Source organism: Ascaphus truei, chromosome 2, assembly GCF_040206685.1.
Source record: "Ascaphus truei isolate aAscTru1 chromosome 2, aAscTru1.hap1, whole genome shotgun sequence".
Classification (NCBI taxonomy): domain Eukaryota; kingdom Metazoa; phylum Chordata; class Amphibia; order Anura; family Ascaphidae; genus Ascaphus; species Ascaphus truei.
This window is the reverse complement of record NC_134484.1, coordinates 182,058,013-182,080,655: the sequence shown is the minus strand read 5'-3', so window position 1 is coordinate 182,080,655 and position 22,643 is coordinate 182,058,013. Positions and strand designations below refer to the sequence as shown.

The following is a 22,643-nucleotide window of genomic DNA, read 5'->3' as shown; positions in this document are numbered from 1 at the left end:
TGCCTGATATTTTATTAAATTACCATTCTTCATTTGAGTGTATCTACTGGACTGGCTGGTGTTCCCTGTCCATCTGCTTGCACCTAGATTTCTGTTAAGTATATATCCCTTTTTTCTTGATTTATACTGTAGTATGATGTTTGTGTGCTTCCAGCATTTTTTGTGTGTATATATATATATGGAAACACAACAAAGAAAGAAACCTCTAAAGTAGCACTCAGACAAATAATTGCAAAAATATAAAGGGTACTTTAATTAAATCCAAAAGATAACAGAAATACAAACAACTGACCAATGAACCCGCCTGACTATAATTGATTGGTGGACAATAGAAAAAATGAAAGAAAAAAATATATATACCAGACCCCAAAAAAAATACAAGAAAAAATTGATGCCCCAAGATAAACCTAACTCACTGAGGGAAAAGATAATTTCCCGCAATGAAGTAAATCAGACCGGCCGGTCACAGAGAGTATTGCTAGTTAGGAGACATCATTCAAAAAAGGGTCAAAAAATGCAAACTAATAAAAACATACAAACACAAAAAACCCCATGGTGCTAAATTGATAGCAGTTAAAGTGTTAAAAACACTATAATAAACCTGTTGCAGTACAAATGATGTTAATTCAAGGCATGCATATAGAATACTCCATTTAGTAACCCAAATACATAATTATAGATAAATAGGGAAACAGAGGGAGGGAGAAATAAACAAAAATACTCAGCTCCTTGAAAATGAAATACTGCAAGCATCAAACAGCACAGCACAGCACAGTCCACTAATGATGTCCAAAGATAAAGGACATAGATAAGGGTTCAAAATAGAACATAGGCAGGCAGGGTCAGCAGCAGCAAAAATTAAAATTAGCCCACTAACGCGTTTCGCCCACAAAGGCTTCCTCACGAGTGGTGCTAAGGCTATGTTTCAAGAGCATTTAAATAGGCAGCAGATATGCTCGAAATTCGCGCCAAAATACAGTTAATTACAGATGCATTCAATTGCCTCCGTGATTCTCACTCTCCATTAATGTTGCTGCATTCAACAGCCGTGTGTAGTCCCGCGAGACTTAGGTCCGAGCATTGCACATGCGCAGTAGCCGTGTAGTTGTTGCGCCCGCCATCTTGCTTGTGGGATATAGCATTAATTTGCCCATAGTGACGTCACAATCTCGGGAGAGGTGCCCGACTTCTCGCACATGCTCAGTTAGGTTGCTGATTACTGATGTAGCACATGCGCATCGGCAAAATAGCTCCAACGGCCGCCATCTTAGTTATGGGCAAAATCCCATTTTTGCCCTCAATGTCGGAGCAAGCGCTCGGAGGTTGTCTGCAACTCCTTGCATACACGCAATTGCTTGCACATGTTACACAGACCATCTTAAAAAGGGATAGACACCCTTTAAAGGAGTATGGTCATATTTGCTTAAACATTTTGGCTAATGCAGGACTTTATGCAAGTTTAAAAAAAATGTATCCAAGCTTCAGACATCTCATACTATAATAACACACTGATTACAGCAACCAGAATGCCCGTTTGATAATAGTACAGTAGCAGCATCCCATATTCCTACTTGGGTCCATAGGATCTTGACATAGTAAGAAACGTAATGAGGCAAGAATAAAAGCATCTGCCAGATGAAACTCCATCATGAGAAATATCCAATATGAACAGTTGATATTTTTGTGGATTCGTAATTATATCTTGGATGAAAGTTGTGCCATATCAAGATAAAAGTGGGGTATTCCATTCAGCTACACCTTATGACCAGCAAAAGAATAGAATATATGCTGATCTATGGTTATAAGAGAAAAGAGACACAAATTAGAACATGACAGCCAAAACATAATATTTTCCAATTTGAGAGATCACTGACACTGCAGTTAGGAGACACCAAAACGTTAGATACTGAAACAGAAATATCTGATTATATAACTAAAAAGAGGGCTGAATAAGGGGAAAAACTGTCATAAATGTTAATAAATTAAACCTAAAAAACAATCAGAACCTAATTCCCATTAACCAAAAACCCCATAAAAATGAATACAATAAAAAATATATTCAGAAATAAACTGTAATTTCTTGGATCCCACAGAACCGCTGCAATGTCACCTATGATTAGAGAAACAAGATAGTATTGTCGCATGCAGTAACGCAGAAACAGTTATCATTGAAACAATAGAATAATATCACAGGAACATTGAAAAACCCAAGTAGTCATTGAGACCACTCGGGATCATTGATCCTAATGTCACAATCCATCTGCATTCGTGTTGTAATAGAGTTCTCTCAAGGTCACCCCCACGTATCCCCAGGGTGACACGCTCTATTGCGAATGCTGATAGTAGTGAATTGTTCGATTCATGTTCCTGCAGGAAGTGTTTGGCTACCATTGTAATTTTCTTAAATGAGTCTAAGTCCCTCTTTGCATTTTTGATATTTCTACTGTGCTCCATGATCCTGAAGCGTACTTCCCTAGTAGTCATACCAACGTATGTTTTGTTACAGGGACACATTAGGCAGTAGATAACTCCCTTTGATTTGCAATTCAGGAATTGTTTGATACTGAACTCGTTATTTCCTTTACTATCCTTGAAAGTGGATGTCGGTTTCACAAATTTGCAGGCTGAACAGCCACCACATTTAAAGAAACCCTTTTTGTCAAAGGTAGACAAAAAAGTTGTAGGGCTGGGTATGGTGTAGTGGCTGTGAACCAATTTATCTCTCAAATTTGGTGATCTTCTGCTGGTAAGGTCCACTTTAGGGCCCAGCTTATCTTTCAAATCCGAATCAATCATCAGAATAGGCCAATGTTTTTGGAGGATTTCCCGCACCTGATTCCACTGTTGGTTGTATGTGCCTATGAATCTTATTTTGTTGGAATCTGATTGTTTGAATTTGGGTTTCAGAAGAGATACCCGGCTCATACATTGGCTACGTTCATATCCTTTCTTAATTAGTCTTTTACTATAGCCTCGAGTGTGGAATCTCTGTGTCATTTCCGCCACTCGTGATTCAAATGTAAGGGGATCAGAGCAATTGCGCTTTAGGCGAATAAATTCACCCGTCGGAACTCCAGCAATTTGGTGAAAGGGGTGAGAGCTTGAGGCATGCAAAATAGCATTTGTGGCAGTCTCCTTTCTAAAAATATCAGTGCTAAGGTGCCCATTACTCTCAATCCTAATACTAAGATCTAAGAAGTCGACTGAGGTATGACTGAATTTAGCTGTTAGCTTGATATTGAGACTGTTGTGGTTGAGCACAGCGACAAATCCCTGAAAATCCTCTGCACTGCCCTGCCAGAGGATCAGAACATCGTCGATGTATCTCAACCACAACAGTACTCGATCCGTCATGGCACTATTGGCCTCTGAGAAAACCACTTCTCTCTCCCACCAACCTAAAAATAAATTTGCATATGAGGGGGCACATGCTGCCCCCATTGCTGTTCCCCTAAGCTGCAAATAGAACTTGTTCTTAAAAAGAAAGTAATTGTGTGTTAAAGTAAATGATAGTAACTGCAGCAGAAATTCTATCAGTGGTTTTGTTAATGATGTCATTGCAAGGAATTTGTGAGAGGCTTCCAATCCATCCTTATGGTTAATCGAAGTATACAGTGACTCAACATCACAAGTTGCCAAAAGTACACCATCATCTACAACAATTCCATCCAGTCTTGATAACACATCCATAGTGTCACGTAAAAATGTAGGCAGGGTCTCAACTATGGGATAAAGAAAGGTATCTATAAAACGACTAATTGGTTCGCTCATGCCACCAATCCCTGCTACAATTGGCCTACCAGGTGGATTTAGGGGATGTTTGTGAACCTTCGGTAGCATGTATAGGGTGGGTGATACTGGAAATTTGGTCTTTAGGCCTTGACAGATAGAGGTTGTGATTGTACCCTGTGAACAAGCATTCTCCAAAAGACAATCCAACACCAGCTTGAATTTCTCCGTTGGATCACAGGAGATTGAGGAATAACACCTAGTATCCCCCAACTGTCTAAAGACCTCCTTTTCATATAGTGATTTGGGCCAGATCACCACATTGCCACCTTTGTCTGCAGGCTTGATTTCTACATTGGACATGCCACATAGATCTTGTAGGGCTTTCCATTGAGCACTAGTTAGATTACTTGATCCTATCTTTTTGGGTAAGTTAAGGATGTCCTCTGTAACAAGGTTAGCAAAGATCTCTATACACGAATTGGTTTGAATAGGAGGACAGAAGGTAGATTTTGGCTTGAAGTTAGACACTAGGCTCAACTCATTACCTGTCCCAATGTTCGGTACTAATGGTGTAACCAAATCCTGTATTAATTCATGTTCTTGTGTATTGAGAACCTCTGCACTATCCTGACTACTTTTCTCATAACCCAACGCTTTAGAAAAGTGCTTTGTAAGAAGCAGCTTGCGACAAAAAAGATTCAAATCTTTAATCCAATCAAACTTATTAATATGGTATGTAGGAGAAAATGATAGACCCTTCCTAAGAACGAATGATTGTTCTTCCGTAAGGATAACATCAGAAAGATTAATAATAGTAAGTTCTTCACTCACCAGTTGGCATGATTGCCCCTTCTCTTTTTGCCTCTGTATCCGTAACGAATCCTGTCCCTTAGCTGACGACTTCCCACGTCTTGTCCTCCTTGTGCTTGATCCTGTCCGTTGCCTTGTCCTAAAAAAGAGGAAGCAGGAACGGCATCGCCTTCCACTGACTGCCTGGATTCATAATCCGACGAGTCGATATCTGTTGATGGCGCACCAGATATAGCAGATGGGTTGGTTACTCTTCGCGGTCTTGATTTCTTCGCTATCCTCTTGCCCTGTTGCCAATTGTATACTTTGTCTGTTTGGTAGTCAATAGAGTCACGATTAAATTTTACTTTCTTAATATCTGTAATTTCAGTCTCGTATTTAACAATATCCTCTTCTATAATTTTAACAAATTGTAAGTCATTTGGCTCAAGATTTTTTTGTATCTCCTCTATTTCTAGAGAGACCTCTTTAAAGGTGTTGGAGTCATGTTCAATTAGAATGGACATCAATTCAAATGAACATTGATTAAGTACTCCCTCCCATCTGATTTTATGATTTGGGTCACTAAATTGGAAGGCAGGAAAAGTCTTGATCCTTAGACCCCTAGGTATTAATTTGTGATCTAAGTACCTCTCTAAGGCAGTTTTATTCCACCAGACTCTTGCCCGTTTACGCATCAAAGCATTAAGGAGCTTAAGATTATCCTTTCCCACAGTCGTTACCAATGTAGATGCCTGGATGTGGCTAACATCGGCCATAAAGAATATTTCATCTGCATTTTTCAAACGCTCTTGCTCTCTAGCATTAAAATCCATTATCTATGTTCAACAAAAGTAAGCCCTATTCAAATAAATATATATTGGTGGAGCAGGTATTCTATAGAACACTGAGAGACAGCAATTAAATATAACAAAAACACAGAGATGAATACCGCATCACTCCCAAAAAATAATGCAATGTCTAAAAAACCTACCTAAATCAGGAAAAATGTACCTGGAATAGTTATATATATATATATCGCAAAAAAACGAGGTCTCAAATGAAGAATGGTAATTTAATAAAACATCAGGCAACCAACATGCTCCAGAGCAACGTACGTTTCGGACAAAGAAGGTCCTTTCTCAAGCTCCGAGCATGTTGGTTGCCTGATATTTTATTAAATTACCATTCTTCATTTGAGTGTATCTACTGGACTGGCTGGTGTTCCCTGTCCATCTGCTTGCACCTAGATTTCTGTTAAGTATATACCCCTTTTTTCTTGATTTATAGTATGATGTTTGTGTGCTTCCAGCATTTTTTGTGTGTATATATATATATCTCCATTGCGACTGTCTGTTGCTTACTTTGCTATGTGATACTCTTACTTTCAAGAGTGTTTACACAGGAGCTATGTAAAATGTGATGGAAGAAGTAGAGCCTCAGTGATGAATGATGGGAAAAGAGGATTGAGTTACTAATGAAGCAATAAAAATATGGAGCTTTCTGGCATCACAGCACGTCCAAGAAGTATTATACATCATCAATGAAAGATCTTTTAGCTTTCCTGTGACATACTGTAGAATTATATTAGCAAAGGGAAATTACAATATACTAACACAGCCTGCTCACATGTGCAACGTAAAGCAAGTGACCTGCAAGTGATAGACATCTCGGACTGTACTGTGTATGATTTTATTGTGGTTAAATACCTGTTTTAAATGGTAAGCTTTGATGTCGTTTACAAGACTACTGAAGGAGGGCAATAGAATAAACACAGCTCCGTGATGGGAGAGTGAATACTGAAAATGGAACCTAGAAAAGTTTGAGCGAAATTTCCAGGTCAAAATATTGGAAATTCAAACATCTGACAAGTGTCCATCAATGTGTAACATAACCAGGTAGAACATAGGTTGTAAGCGACACAAATTGTGACAGACAGATGCTCATGAAATATCCATATAGACCAGTGTTTTTTTTCAATAAGGGCTCCTATGAACCCGTGTTCCCTGTAATTACAGGGTTCCCCTGGCATCCGTATAGGGTTCCCTGTAATTTTCTGGTCATTTTGAAAATGGTATCAAATACCTGTAACCCCCTGTTTGGGCTTACTATTTTACATGTAAAGGGTTAACTACTATTGTAGGATGTTGCGAAGTAGAGCCCTTTCATAAATTGTTGCAGAACAGTCCGACTGAAATGTAAGCTCCACCCCCATTCTAAGGCCTCGGACATGGTCAAAAAGACCGTGCTGAGGCACACTGAGCCGCGCTGAGGGGAAACATTATCCCTATCAGCGTGGCTTTAGACGGCGCCTCCGCATGCTTCCGCAGGCGTGCGGAGGCGTGTGGAAATGCAGGAGACAGGCAAGTTTAAATTGTGCCGCTCATGCAAGCGCTGGGCCGGTCACGTGACTGCCAGAAGCCAATGGCAGTCCGTGACGTTGGCGCCGTGACGTGGCGCCCTAGCCCCGCCTCCCAGCCCGCCTCCATGCCGCTTCCCGCCCGGCTTCCACCCGGCACACAAGCGCGCTCACTGACGCTCATGCAGGGACAAGAAAAATCTCCTGCGTGAGCAGGTGAGCATGAGCGTCAGCGCTGCCCAGCGCCGCTCCCTGCACCATGTCCCAGGCCTAAAAGAAACCTGGTATGTCATCAAGGGTAGGAGTAGTTTAGAGGAGCCAAACCACTCCACTGTAACTATGGTGACCTATTATGTCACCATTTAATAGAAATACTGGGGGTGGGGGATTCTGGCATTAGACCCCAGGAGGATCCTAATGCCATGAGGGATCCCAGGATAGAAGAAGAGGTTGGGGTCTCACGCTGTTATATGTGTAACTGTATGTATGAAGGTATGGTGACCTTTATTATTTTCCATAGATTAGGGAATAGTGCCCCCTAGATTTTAAGGACCACTATAATGTGGACAGGCCAATTTGTATCCTTAGCCATTAGGAGAACAGAGCGTGGTTACTCATCTTCTGGGAGCCCTCGAACCGTGACCCACTGGGGAGAGTACCACTTTGGATTTGCCCTAACCACATTTCCATGCCTAGTCATTGCAGATCACCAGTTGTAGGGGTTTGAGGGACCCTGTGCAGGATCACAGGCAATGGGAGCCTAGATTGAAGGCGTCCCCCAAAACTGGCTCTTGTAGGGGTCTTGAAATAACTCCTGGTATCCAGCTTATGAAGGGTATGTTCCTGTCGTTGTGGAAGTTTAAGAAAAGGATGACACAAGCCATGTGTCATCCAGGGTCCCAACTGTATGGAATCCAGGGAAGCTGTATGAAAGCCTGTCCTGTTTCAATAAAACATGTCCTGTTTGTCCAATCAACAAAGTCCTTGGCGCCCTTTATTACCTAGCTGCAAACTACCTCAAAAGCTTACATTAACCAGCCCGCCGGACTCCAGCACCCTGAGATCAAGGTAACAAGAGTCCTTGCATAACATCTGCACCTTCTACAGTAATCTTGTGCAACAACTTCATTTGAGCCGGGCAAGGAGGGGTTAAATACAGACGTATTTACAATGCATCTTAGCTCCGAATTTATCTTAGGGTTCCTTAACCAAAACAATGTTGGAAACCACAGATATAGACTACACAATACAGTACAGCATCACCACATTTAAATCTATAGGATCAGGTGAGTGATGTGTTAAATATCAGTAAGCCTGATGTAAAGCAGGTTCAGAAAATAATTCTTGCTATATTTTGAAAAGTGGATGGAGCCATAGCAATCAGTATAATATCAGAATGGGATCTATAGATATGCCTCATATCCTTGTACACTTGTCCATCAACTCATCTTATAACGGCAAGTTGTTCTTTTTGTAGAGCAAAGAAAACAGTAAATAAAATAAACTTGAGTGTGCTTCTTGTAAAAATTACCTTAGAAATAAGCTATTGACATACATGTAAACTTTCCCTTTAAATAAGACAGACTCCCTGATATTTCGCTGAAAAAATACAGATCATTTTTGGTACATAAAGAGTTGGCACAAATTTGCTAATAGGGACCCTGAAATAGTAGAAAATAGTCTACGGTGTGCAAATATGTAAATGTATGTCATCCAGAGGTAGCCGTGACCCCTGATTCACCCCTAAGAACGGGAGGTTGCGCTTGCAAAGAATACTCGCAAAAGCCCGCGAAGGAGGAGAGTGCATTTGGCGGGAGAGAGAGCAGTCCCTTGACCCAGCAGCCCTGCAGGGAGGGTCAGGTGAGCGAGTCTAGCCTATGAGTGGAGGAGTTGCCAGAGATATAGGCAGTGTTTGCGCGCACGTGGAGTCAGAGCTGATTGGAGAGGAGAGGAGACGGAGAGACTGTGAGGGGAGGTTGACCACCCCGGCGCAGGCCAGGTGCCCCAGGCCCAGCTAGCCCTGAGTCACCTTAAAGACAAGCTGAGCTAGGGATCGCCTTAGTCAGGTTCCTGCGCCCCTAAGTACTGTTGGTTTTGACCGGGACTATTCTGTCGAGAGGGAGGTCTGGGATCAGACCCCTATGAAGTTGCCTGAGTCCGGGTGGGAGCGCCCCAGACCCTAGAGAGAGAGAGAGAGATCAAGCGGTGTCGACGCCCAGAGACTCTTTTTGAAGATCGTGGCAGTTCCGAGCGCCGGAGGGCTCGGCAGGTATTTCATCAAGTGCACCAACTATATCTTCCATTCAACCGAGACATAGTGGCTGCGCAGTCACCCATACACACACATAGGGCCTGCTGTGAGCGGGAGGACTAAGCAGTAAGGATTGGACACGGGGTGGGATCACCCGGTGGCGGGTGTGGGGATTATTGTTGGCGTCCGCCGAGACGCAAGTTGTGGTGCGTCCGCCGTGGCACCTGGAGATGGTGACGTCCGCCGTGGCGTGTTATATACTGTGTACCCGTATACCGGAATGTTATGGCATGTAATGTATCGTGAGTTTAACCTGCCAGTAAAAGAGATTGCTTTAGAACTTGATTGTGTAAGTGTAATTCTTGCATATACGTCCTGCGAAGACTCACTCCCCTTTTGGCGGGATCTGTCGCACGTGGAGGCGCTGCACCCGTTAGAGATATTGCGCGCACCCCAGGCTCTCCGTGGCAGAGACTTAGGCCCTGTGAGCCAGCAGGTAACACAGCACATAGTAGCAGCTTGCTAGTGATAGGAAGCAGGGCTACACAAGTAATACTGTACTTGCTCCAATAATTCATATTACTGTGTCTCACTCTAATTTGTCCCCAAGTCCAATAGTTAGGTAGCATGCTTGTCCCTGTTTGAGTTGCAGATCCACGGAGTTTACAGATAGATATTTAATTTCGTTACAAAAATTATAGGCCAGTATGTGTTAGTTACAGCAGCAGAAATGCCACTTGTTCATTGAACCAAGGGTTTCCCCAGAGCACAACCAGCTAGGTTTTACCTCAGGGATCCATTTATTTCTGACAATGTTTATTATCCCAACATGTGTCATAAGAATAATAATTGATGAGTAGAACGTAAATCATATCAGCATTTTTCTAATTCATTAATTGGTGGCCGACAATGGGGCTGCCACTTTACTGGAGTGCACACCGCTTCCCATATTCAAAATCTGCGACAACATGTGTCCCTGTATACTGAGCTGTTCTACAATGTCCACACGTTCCAGAAAACTACCAGTTCAGGTTAGAAAAATAAATTGTGGGGCAGAATGAACGTCTACTGCTAAAATAGCATTCTTTATGTGCATGATCTTTTCATGGGGACACTAGCCCTCTTGTTTGTGTTTGTCACTGGATGGTGTCTTACTTTGATCACACCTCTTGGTTCATAAGCTCCTAAAACAATGGAAAGTTAAGGATTCAACCAAGTACTACCGCTATATGCCACATTGCTCATTCACTGTTTGTTAAATGGCATGGTATAGGTTACATTACAGTGGCAGCAAAGTAATGTCATTGCTACTGTACAGTACGTGCATATGTATTTATAAAACATTTGTACTGTTTCCACCTTAAAAGGAACCGTTCCTCCCCCAGCCTCCCTTTTATTACATGGGTGGGCAGCAGGGATTGTCTCTGGAGCTGAAATGTTTATTCCAGCTCTGGGGTACCCCTACTTCCTTGGATACCCACAGGGAAAAGCTAGTGATGATGGTTGTTTAAAAAAGACGTTGTGGCTTCCTATTGCCCCGTGTAATGCAGGAGATTTAAGCCTGCGCTATGTTTACTGGTATGTATCTTTGGAACCCTGGGGTCGGAGGAGCTGATATGAACATATTTAAACTCTGGAGACTCTTCTTTCCCACCCATGTAAAAAAAGCAACAGGGGGGATTAAAAAAAATAATATATATATATATAGTACAAAAAAAACACAAAAGGCGCAAATCAGAGACACAGGTGCATGGATAAACAACACCTGAAGGATACATACGTGAACAAGTCCTATATTCGAATTCCACAACGAGATGTACCTACAGATGAAAAAGATACCAATATGGTGAAGTATGTTTATGAATAAAATTATTGCGCAAGCAACAGACGGTACTTACAATGTAGCGGAAATAATAGGCATATCAGTAAAATGCTTTCAGATCGCTGCATCAAAGGGGCTGATATTCTCAGGAACCACTCACTCCGTCTGTGTGGAACGGACGCGGAAGCGTCACTGCTCAGCTGTAATCAGCAGTTGCGCGGGTCCTGTGATGGTGACGTCTCTTAGTGAGGATCTCGTAGTAGATCTCCCTATTTTCTGTTGTATTGAGTACTTTTAACTGTCTTTCTATTTGCTGCAAAGCCTTATTTAAAGGCTATTGGGACTGTTACATAAATCTCAGAATTTATTTATTTATTTATTTATTTATAAAATATTTTACCAGGAAGTAATACATTGAGAGTTACCTCTCGTTTTCAAGTATGTCCTGTGGCTAATCTCACCAAGTGAACGGAGCCAGTGGTATCCCCGTTTAGGGGAGTGTCCAAGCACACAGACGGAGTGAGCGGTTCCTGAGAATATCAGCCCCTTTGATGCAGCGATCTGAAAGCATTTTACTGATATGCCTGTTATTTCCGCTACATTGTAAGTAGCCTCCGTTGCTTGCGCAATAATTTTATTCATAAACATATTTCACCATATTGGTACTGCTGCGGCAGAGTTTATTCGAGCATTTGCCCGTTCTCGGCCGCAGCAGTAACCGGGCGCGCGCCAGAGGGTGCCGGGCGCACGCCGAAGACACGGAGGAGCGCCCTCCGATCGGGGCTTTCTCCCTCCCGCTGCCGGGTCCGCCGGGTCCCCCGGAACCCCCTGCCGCCGTCCCCCACATCGCGGGACACCAGGGCTCCCTCGAGGAGCCCTGGACGCGCGTGCAGGGGGCGCAGGCACCCAATGACGCGTGACCGCGCGTCGATGACGCGCGGCACGCCGAGGGAGTGTGGCTAGCATGCCGGGGCATCCCCAGGCTTGCGGAGCTAGCCGCACTCAAATAAAATGTGCCGCCTCTGTATCTTTTTCATTTATAGGTACATCGCGTTGTGGAATTCGAATATAGGACTTGTTCACGTATTTATCCTTCAGGTGTTGTATATCCATGCACCTTTGTCTCTGATTTGCGTCTTTTGTGTTTTTTTTGTACTTTGTATTTTCTTTGGGGTGGTGAACACCCATTACATTGTGGCAGCACTCATAGACATCATTGCAACACTATTTTAAATCAGTTTTGCGCACCTTATACTTTTTTCTTTTTATATATATATATATATATATATATATATATATATATATATATATATAGCCAGGACTGTTTTCCTTGGCTACCAGTCTGCCCCCTTCTGGCTGTAAGCCTTGGTAAGGACAGGCTGCCAGGAGTTATCATGGGTTTTCCCCACCCACAGCAGCTTCAGAGAGTCACAGGGGAGGCGGTGGGACTAGGCCTGTGTGTGTCCAATCAGGGACTCGAACCTGGTACCTGCTTCCCTTGTACTTAAGGACCTGCAATACCAAATTTAGTCAGTGCCTCTTCCTGCTTGAGAGAAGCTGGTCTACCCATAACAATTGTGCTGGGCTCTGCCAATCTGTATTCCCTCCCCTAGGGGAGTGGGGGAGACTATACCCCTTACTCCACCAGGGAGTAAGGGAAGAGCAAGGACTGATTCAGGGCCCCTTGGCCTGGAGTGGAGGTCCAGGGTACATCCTGAGGGTGAAGCCCCAAGAAGAAATGTCTGAGGCTGCTCATCTGCAGTGTAACCAAATAAAGTGATCCTGTTCAATGTTATCTTCCTGCCTGAGACTACAATCTATCAGGGGGAGGGGAAATAAGTTTTCCTGCAGGGATTGTCCCCACATCCCTGGGCCTGCAAGAGATGGAGGCGCTGCCACCGTGAGTACGAATCAGTTATTACCCCATATATAATAAGTAAATTGTATGGAGAACTGCTTTCAAGACATTAAAAATGCTGGCTTGTCAGACAGCTCCATCTTGTGGAGTAATCACCAGGTTGCCATGCATTGTTGCTCAGGTTAAAAGGCAGTGGTTTCCGAGCATCTTATACTGACCTCTGCCCTCCCCTCCACCCCCCCAAAAATCCTATGTAAAACAGTACAGTAAGGATTCCACTTAGAGTAATATCATGAGTTAATGATGCATGAAACTGCCCTTCTTTCTATTCCTCACTTTTGCCCCTCTTTTTATCTATTTGCCACACTATACCCTCCTTTTTCACCAACACTTTCTGTATCTCCCAGTGTGTATATTCATCCTGTCAAACTGACTCCCCAATTTTGGGCCCTGCTACCCAGCTTGGGCAACAATGTTATAAGGTCTTGAACCACACTTCCACTTTTACTTTAACCAGAAGTCAAAAGTGATGATTTAATAATAAAAACATTTTAAACATCTTTTTGATGGAGAGATTATTCATATACTGAAAACACTTTTTATTTTTTTTTATATTAGAGAATGCCATCACAAAAAGAATACAAAAGGGGAAGAGCAGAGAGGACCAGTATACAAAGCTGTATTGCCTATCATACAGCCATCGGTCTCACTTTTCCCCAAAATCAACAGGCAGGGCCACCGATAGGGGTGGGGGGACTCCTGTCCCAGGCCCAGTGAGTAAATGGGCCCCGGCCCCTGACCAACTCAGTCATCTGCAGATAATCACAGAAGGCGTCCCTCAGAACCAGGTGGGTAGAATGGATAGAAATCTCATATAAGAAGAAGATAGGACACAGGATAGTGCAGATGGTTTTATATAGAATACACAAAAGTAATACTTAGAAATAAGTATTGTCCTTGTGTGCCTATCGTCTGCTTTTTGAAGCTCCCACCGAGACAGAGAGGCACACAAGGACAATGTTTTAACCCCTGAGGAAGGTCCAAGTGAGTGAAACGCGTAGGGTGGCTGCACAGCGTGTTTGTAGACCCCCTAGGTGTGTAGTGGACTGACTTCAGGATTCTTGGCCAAGATTCAGTTCTCCCTTCCCTGTATTGGACATCTTCCCCTGTGGACGGCTGTCACAGGTGGCACATCAGCGAACGAAGGAGTGCTGCAGCGTTTCCTCGACTGTCTGACCCTGAGTGGTCTCAATGCCTGCACACACTACTTATTTCTAAGTGTACTACTTTTATTTGTATTCTATATAACACCATCTGCACTATCCTGTGTCCTCTCTTCTTCTTATATGGGAATTCTACCCATCTTACCCACCTGGCTTTGAAGGACGCCTTCTGTGATTACCTGGAGACATCTGAGTTGGTCACTCCATATAACCATACTGCCCTAATTATCATTGCAATTGTGAGTAAGATACCTATGAAGCTTCACTTTTTATTCATTTTTCTAAACGAAATTGCACTACATATATATTTTCTATTTTTCAGAACCCTGGATGCACTTGCACTCCTGATTTCCCCGTCTCTGTGTACCTGTCTGGACTTGGATTGAGTCCTTTTCCGGAGCTCCACTACTTCCAGTTGTATACAGTACATTTATTATTATCACTAGTGTATTCACTGGGTTTAATATACTAAACACACAGATACCCAACAAGCTCTAAGAAACCCAAAACATTACCACATTACATATATTTTATATGTGTGTGTGTGTGTCTGTGTGTGTGTGTGTGTGTGTGTGTGTGTTTGTGTGTCAAAAGGAGTCTTAGTGGGCGTGGCTAAATGTATACATGCTTCTGGGGATATCTCTCCCAATCCTGGTCCCTGCCTTATTTCTACTTGCTCTCGTCCTCGCCTTCCACATGCAACTTCTACTCCTTCTGGTGTAAACCCCTCCAACCTCATACCCATCCCCTGCCACCCTCCCTCCTCTCTCTCTTTCTCCTGTGCCCTTTGGAATTTTCGCTCCCTCTCTAACAAGTTCCTCTCTGTGCATGACTTCTTTCTCTCTCACTCTCTGCTCCTATTTGCCATAACTGAGACCTGGCTCACTCAGTCTGACTCTGCTCTGGAAGCTGCCCTCTCTTATGGTGGCCTTTCCTTCTCCCACACTCCGCGCCCTGATGGCAGGGGTGGAGGCGTGGGGCTCCTGCTCTCCTCTCTCTGCCGCTACCGAACCGTTCCTATTCCTCCCTCTCTTGCTTTTCCCTCCTTTGAGGTTCACACAGTCCAGATCTTCTCTCCTCTCCCGGTCCATGTGGTGGTCATCTATCGCCCACCTTCCTCTACTCATCCCCCTTCTGCCTTTCTCTCTCACTTTGAATCCTGGCTCTCTTTCTTTCTCTCCTCAGACTCCCCTGTTCTTCTCCTTGGGACTTCAATTGCCACATTGATGACCCCTCTCTCCCTTGGGCTTCCCGCTTTCTTTCTCTAACCTCTTCTTTTGGCCTTCAACAGTGGACTGAAGCCATCACCCACAAGGATGGACACTACCTAGACCTGGTTTTCACTAAAAACTTCTCTCTCTCCGATTTCTCCATTTCCCCTTTTTCTCTCTCTGACCATCACCTCATCTCATTTTCGCTCTCTCGCTTCTCTCCATCTCCATCTCCACCTCGCCCTCGTTTTTGCAGAAACCTGCGCTCTATTAACCAACCAGCTCTTGATTCCACTTTACGCTCCTCCCTCTCCTCTCTCAGTTCTGCTTCAGACCCTGACAACCTGGTCAGGAACTACAACTCTGCCTTATCTTCCTCTTTTGATCTTCATGCCCGCTTTCTCTCTGCCGTCCTCGCCCTTCTAACCCCAGACCCTGGCTAAACTCCCACACACGCATGCTGCGTTCCTCCACTCGTTCCTCTGAACGCCTCTGGAGGAAATCTCATACGCTCACAGACTTCATTCACTACAAATTTATGCTATCCTGTTTCAACTCTGCCCTCTCTCAGGCTAAACAAACCTACTTTTCATCACTAATCAACACACATAAGTCTAACCCACGCCGTCTCTTTTCTGTCTTTGACTCTCTACTCAGACCACCCTCAGCTGCCTCCTCTTCTTCCTCCATCTCACCTCAGGACTTTGCTGACTTTTTTAAGGAAAAGGTGGAATCCATACGGCAGAACATCCCATCTGTTGCCTCCTCCCATCCCACAATGCTTCCCAACTCTCCTCCTGCCCTTCTTGACTCTTTTTCCGCTATCTCGGAGGAGGATGTGTCACTGCTGATCTCCCCTTCTCCCTCTACCACTTGCCCTCTTGATCCCATTCCCTCCCATCTCCTAAAACCTCTTGCTCCTTCTATAATCCCTATGCTCACACAGATCTTGAACTCTTCCCTCTACTCTGGTACCTTTCCATCTTCCTTCAAGCATGCAACCGTTATACCATTACTCAAAAACAGCAAGCTTGACCCTACCTGTCCTTCTAACTATCGACCTGTGTCCCTCCTGCCTTTTGCCTCCAAACTCCTTGAACGTCTTGTATTCTCTCGATTGCTACACTTTCTCAACACCTATTCTCTCCTAGACCCTCTACAATCTGGCTTCCGCACTGCTCACTCTACTGAAACAGCCCTCACTAAAATAACTGACGACCTCCATGCTGCCAAAGACAGAGGTCATTACACTCTGCTCATATTACTCGACCTCTCTGCAGCAATCGACACCGTGGACCACCCTCTTCTCCTTCACATTCTCGATACTCTTGGTATTCGGAATAAAGCTTTATCCTGGATCTCCTCTTACCTCTCCCATCGTACTTTCAGTGTCTCTTTTGCCAACAACTCCTCCTCCTCTATTGATCTCTCTGTGGGGGTACCCCAGGGCTCTGTCCTGGGACCCCTTCTCTTTTCTCTTTACACACTCTCTCTAGGTGACCTACTCACATCTTTTGGGTTTAAATATCACCTCTACGCTGACGACACACAAATTTACCTTTCAACCCCTGACCTTACACCTGCTATACAGACCAAAGTTTCTGAATGCCTCTCTGGAATATCATCCTGGGTGGCCATCCGCCGACTGAAACTTAACATGGCAAAAACAGAGCTCCTTATACTTCCTCCCAAACCTGGCCCTTCTACCTCCTTCCACATTGCTATTGGAAATACGATCATTCACCCAGTAGCCCAAGAACGCTGCCTAGGGGTTACACTTGATTCCTCTCTCTCATTCTCCTCTCATATTCAAAACGTTTCTAAAACTTGTCGCTTTTTCCTCTGCAATATCACAAAGATACGCCCTTTCCTCTGTTACTCAACTGCTAAAACTCTGACTCAGGCCCTCATTCTCTCACGTCTCGATTACTGAAACCTCCTGCTGTCCGGGCTTCCTGCCTCTCACCTGTCTCCCCTACAATCTATCCTAAACGCTGCTGCCAGAATCACTCTACTCTTTCCTAAATCTGTCTCCGCATCTCCCCTCCTGAAATCCCTCTCCTGGCTTCCGATTAAATCCCGTATCTCACACTCAATTCTCCTGCTCACTTTTAAAGCTTTACATTCTTCTGCCCCTCCTTACATCTCAGCCCTAATTTCTCGCTATGCACCATCCCGACTCTTTCTACCCCCTTTGTATCTAAAGCTCTCTCCCGTCTTAAACCTTTCTCACTTTCTGCCCCACACCTCTGGAATGCCCTTCCCCTCAATACCCGACTAGCCCCCTCGCTATCCACCTTTAAGACTCACCTTAAGACACATCTGCTTAAAGAAGCATATGAATAGCACTGGATAATCATGGACACATTATACATAAAGCTCGGCCCCCTGCAGACGCACTTACTAGAATTCCCTCCTACTGTCTCTGTACATTCTCCCTACCTACCAATTAGATTGTAAGCTCCTCGGAGCAGGGACTCCTTCCTTAATGTTACTTTTACAGTATGTCTGAAGCACTTATTCCCATGATCTGTTATTTATATTATTTGTTATTTATATGATATGTATTACTACTGTGAAGCGCTATGTACATTTATGGCGCTATATAAATAAAGACATACAATACAATACAATATACAACAAAAAACAAAGATGCCCAAATCTACTTCCAATGTGACAAAAATACACAGTGCAGTACCTATATATCTCTTGAAAAGGGGTCATTTAGTTCAACCCTTTGGCCAAAGCGTCTTACGCCTGCTAGCCACTTTCAAGGCATGACTGTTAGCAGGTACTAACACTTCTTGAGTAAATATTCTTATTTATCTCTATAATTAGGGGAAGAGTGATCAGCATTGCATCTGTCGTAACCCAGCAATATGAAACTGACCTGCCAACTTGGAAAGTAGGGAGGGGTGAGCTTAAACCTTGGGGGGGAGGGGCCACAACCTCCCAAAAACAGCTGAGACCAGCTGCACATAGTTAATAAACACATAGGGCCTCATGCAGTAAGCGCCGATAAGCTGTTTATCGCCATTTTTTCGGCAAATTTGCCCTCCCGATTCAGTAAGCGCCGATAAGTGGGAATTATCGGCACTTTTTGAACTTGGTTGAATTCAAGTAGCCCCGATCAGCTTTTCGCTGCTGATCGGCACTCCAGAATGGAGAGTTTTTCGGCAATCCAGCCCGCCAACTAAAGTTGGCAAGTTGGTGGAGGAGAAGCATCGACAAGGACGACACTTAGAAAAAATAAGCCCTTTTTCCTGTCTGTGATTGATGCCGGGGGTCTCCGGAGCTGATACCAGCACCGGAGCCCCCCGGCATGCATCCGAGGCAGGAAAAATGCATGTACAGCCACTTCATTACCTTAGCGGCTAACCGCTAAGGCAATGAAGGGGTTAACCCGCCGTGCCAGGTTTATTGTGGGTAGCGGGGGTGGGTGAAGGGGGTATTTGGCCCTTGTTGTTTGTTTAGGGCTTGCGGGGGGGTTGCGGGTGCACTTAACCCCTCACACGACCGTAGTAGTTAATACTGCTACGGTCATGAAGGGGTTAAGGCCTTCCGCTACCCACCCGCAAGCCCTAAACAACCACCGTTGGGGCTAATACCCCCTTCACCCACACCCGCTACCCACAATAAAAAATAATCACACACAGCAGCCCCACACTAAATAAATAAATAAATATATCTAAATAAATAAATGAATATAAATAAATAAATATATATATATATATATATATATATATATAGATATTGATATAGATATATAACCCCAACAACCCCTATAACCCCTACCATACACATATATGCACATCAATGATACTATAGGCCGGTGGGGGCCCTCGGGTGTTACTCGCAGGCCTGCGGTACCAATTATGTGCCCCCCCCAAATTAATGTCAAAACACATACATACTTATAAAGAAATACCCCCCCCCCCTTAACACATACAGTATAGTAATGGCCACAATTACTATTATCCACAAATGGATAATAGGGAATGTGCCCATTTTAAATACATAAACACCAATCAATACATTAAATACATATAGTACTCACCCATGTCCGGCTGCCACGATGAAGGCCATCCTCATCTTCATCCTTCCAATGCCCCCTCCGCTGCTGCAAAACAGACACAAGAATGAAAACATCCAATGTAATGTCCCCTAACCCTTAATCACAATAGCGGTTATTAACCGCTACAGTCATTAAGGGGTTAACCCACCCTCACCCACCACTCGGGACGCCTACATACCCTCCCACACTAACCCCCCAACCCCGTGAGGCCTAACCACCCTCACCCACTACCCACAAGGGAGGCCTACCCACATACCGTCGGGGAAAATACCCCCCCCCAGTACCCACAGTAAAAACAATACACTGCCCCACAATAAGCATCATTCTATTTATTAAATACATTACCCACCCCCTGTGCCCCCCCATAAATACATGATTTATCCTTTTACAAACAGGGTTCATAACACAGCCCCACTCGAGTTCCCGGCGGGCTGGCGGGGCACCTGACAGACCTACAGGGTACCAGCAGCTCGTTTCAAACAGGTTCTGGAGGCCTGTTGGTGGGTCCCGTCAAGCACCATGGCCCCCAGGTGGTCTTCTTGGGTCACCGTGGGCCAGAATTGGGTCCCCACGGTAGGCCCGCGGATGTCTGGGAGCCCCAGGTCAGACCCACAGGTGTCTGCGGGGCCTCTGGTGGTTCTCACGGGGGTCTGGGGAACTCACGAGTGCTCACTACGGGTCCATGGTGCCCCCACAGATGTGGGACCACCGCTTCATCCCCGCACCTAAGGGTCCGCAGTGCCCCCACAGATGTGAGGCCACCGCTTCATCCCCGCAGGTGTCACCCGTGGAACCACCAGCCTGATACCCGTGAGATACCCGAGGAGACCACAGGTGGTCTCCAGAGGTCTCACGCAGAACCACGGAACAAACCCGGCCTATACAGTCAATACAAACCCCCCCCCCCCCAACACCTACAGTACAATAAAGTGCAAAATAACTATTATCCAGATAGGGATAATAGATTATTTGCTCATTATTAAACACATTAACTAGCATATTCAAATAAATAAAGTACTACTGACCTCATCAATAAGAAGCCCCCGTCGCCAGCAACATCCTGGTCTTTCGTTGCCCACAAAATACATAGCCAATACAAAGCCTGTTAATAATAATCCTCTACTTCAGCATATGTAGGGATCGTCTCCAGTACTCGGATAGATTTCTTATTACACCTCCGGAGGCCTTTCCCCACTGTTACGGCACTGGAAAGGTTAAGGTGGACGAGCGGCTCGGAGGAGAAATAATTGAGTTTGACACCAATGAGCGTTGTCAAAAACTTCTCCTGTTTATTAAAGATTTTCAGCCAGGTTATATAGCTTGAGCAAGTGAGCGAGTATACGTGCAGAAAACTTACTTCCCATTTTCTAACATTAACTCCTTATCTAAAAGTCACACAAGTCTGTCTTTGAATGAGTTGGTTCCCCATGAAGCCATAAGAACTTCTTTATCGGAGACTGCCTCAGAGCCTGTGACCTAGGAAAGGTTAAGGGCTCAGGGTTTTTTTAGAACAGGGACACTGGGGTAAATTGGGGCTACCTATGGAAATGGTAATTGTCCCGATGCCATAGGGGCAGGGGGCAAATATGCATTTTGAGAGTTATATATATATAAAAAAAAATTCAGTTGGCAGCACTTAAAAGATGCAATTTTGACACAGGCTGCAGCACATTCCTTATCAGTTTTAACACATTTCTTATTGTTATTGTTAGTCTTGTACTTTATTTTTGTCAGGCTCACTTCCAGACAGTATTTTACTTTATTACCCATAATTAGCTTATAAAGAAAACTTATCCTAATGCAATATAACCTTATCTAAATATACTGATATAGGGTCCCAAAAGGCAGTCCAGTATACAGACAGAACTTTATTATTTAACCCCCTGTTTTACAGCGGGGACTTAAACATCTGCTTTGTAGACAGGATTCTATACCTGCTACTTGCCCATTATACAGACAGGACATCCCTATCATTTACACAGTACAATTCTCTTATACTTTAAAGATATGTCTTATATATTTAAAGTACATGCATGCACAGCAATATTCCTCCCCCCAAATTTTTTTTTTTTTTTTTTTTACGTTTCCACAGTTGCCGTAAGAGTATTTCCTGATATTCACAGATATCTCTTATTCAGCAGGGACTCACCCTGTAACTATACACACTCAGCCAGGATTCACCCTTTTATATCCGTGGCTCATATGAGTCCGTAACTCATATGTGGTTTTAACTATTAACCATATATTTTATATCTTCCAGTACGGAGGTAATATATAATAGGGCTCTAGATAAGGGACACCGGGAGGATAATGTACAGATAAAAATGAAATCTTGTACTTACCCAACCGTTGACGCCTTTCCCACTTTCTGACACCAGATTGTTAATAATAATCCTCTACTTCAGCATATGTAGGGATCGTCTCCAGTACTCGGATAGATTTCTTATTACACCTCCGGATGCCTTTCCCCACTGTTACGGCACTGGAAAGGTTAAGGTGGACGAGCGACTCGGAGGAGAAATAATTGAGTCTGACACAAATGAGCGTTGTCAAAAACTTCTCCTGTTTATTAAAGATTTTCAGTCAGGTTATATAGCTTGAGCAAGTGAGCGAGTATACGTGCAGAAAACTTACTTCCCATTTTCTAACATTAACTCCTTATCTAAAAGTCACACTAGTCTGTCTTTGAATGAAGTCATACATTCTGACTCGAGACTTGAGACACTAAAATGCTGAGATAGTACAATGTGACATTGTGTACTGTATGTGTCCAGACTTCCTGCATTTACAGGAACTGCCATCTGAACACATACTAGGCACTCAGCCAACATATACAGTATGGGCATATGTGGGGCAAAGGTGAACAACAGAATGGCTATATGATTATTACAATACAACTTGACATTATTAATGAATATGAAGTACCCCCTATAAAATACACATTATCAAAGCCAATACATTGCAATTACATTCAGATATCAATTAACCCCTTAAACACCTTATCGGATAATAACCGCAAAGGTAATTAAGGGGTTAACTTAACGTGATTTGAAAACGGCGCTAAACACACCCAATCTGTGAGTAATAGTACATATACTTAATTACTATGTGTAAAGGTGATCTCTAATAAATTTCTCAACCTTCAAGGAATGTGTACGGATTCCTTTCAAAGTGATAATTTGGTCTTTTAGATGTAACCTTTATAGTTAATTTATTAGCAGATTGTGTTTTTATCTGTATTTTTTACTTATGGTTTTTACATATGTTGGTACTAATCATCCTTTTATCTCTCTCTCTCTCTCCCGTTTATCATGAGTTGCATG

General features: G+C 43.7%; 1 long non-coding RNA gene across 1 annotated transcript; it reads right to left on the bottom strand.

Moving 5' to 3' along the window:
* Positions 1–229: 229 nt before the first annotated feature.
* On the bottom strand, positions 230–21,863 carry LOC142488609 (uncharacterized). The gene is made up of 4 exons (XR_012799528.1): positions 20,346–21,863; positions 19,303–19,365; positions 4,564–4,852; positions 230–1,793 (listed from the first exon to the last, which is right to left on the bottom strand). It is a non-coding gene; the product is annotated as an uncharacterized LOC142488609 (long non-coding RNA).
* Positions 21,864–22,643: the final 780 nt, after the last annotated feature.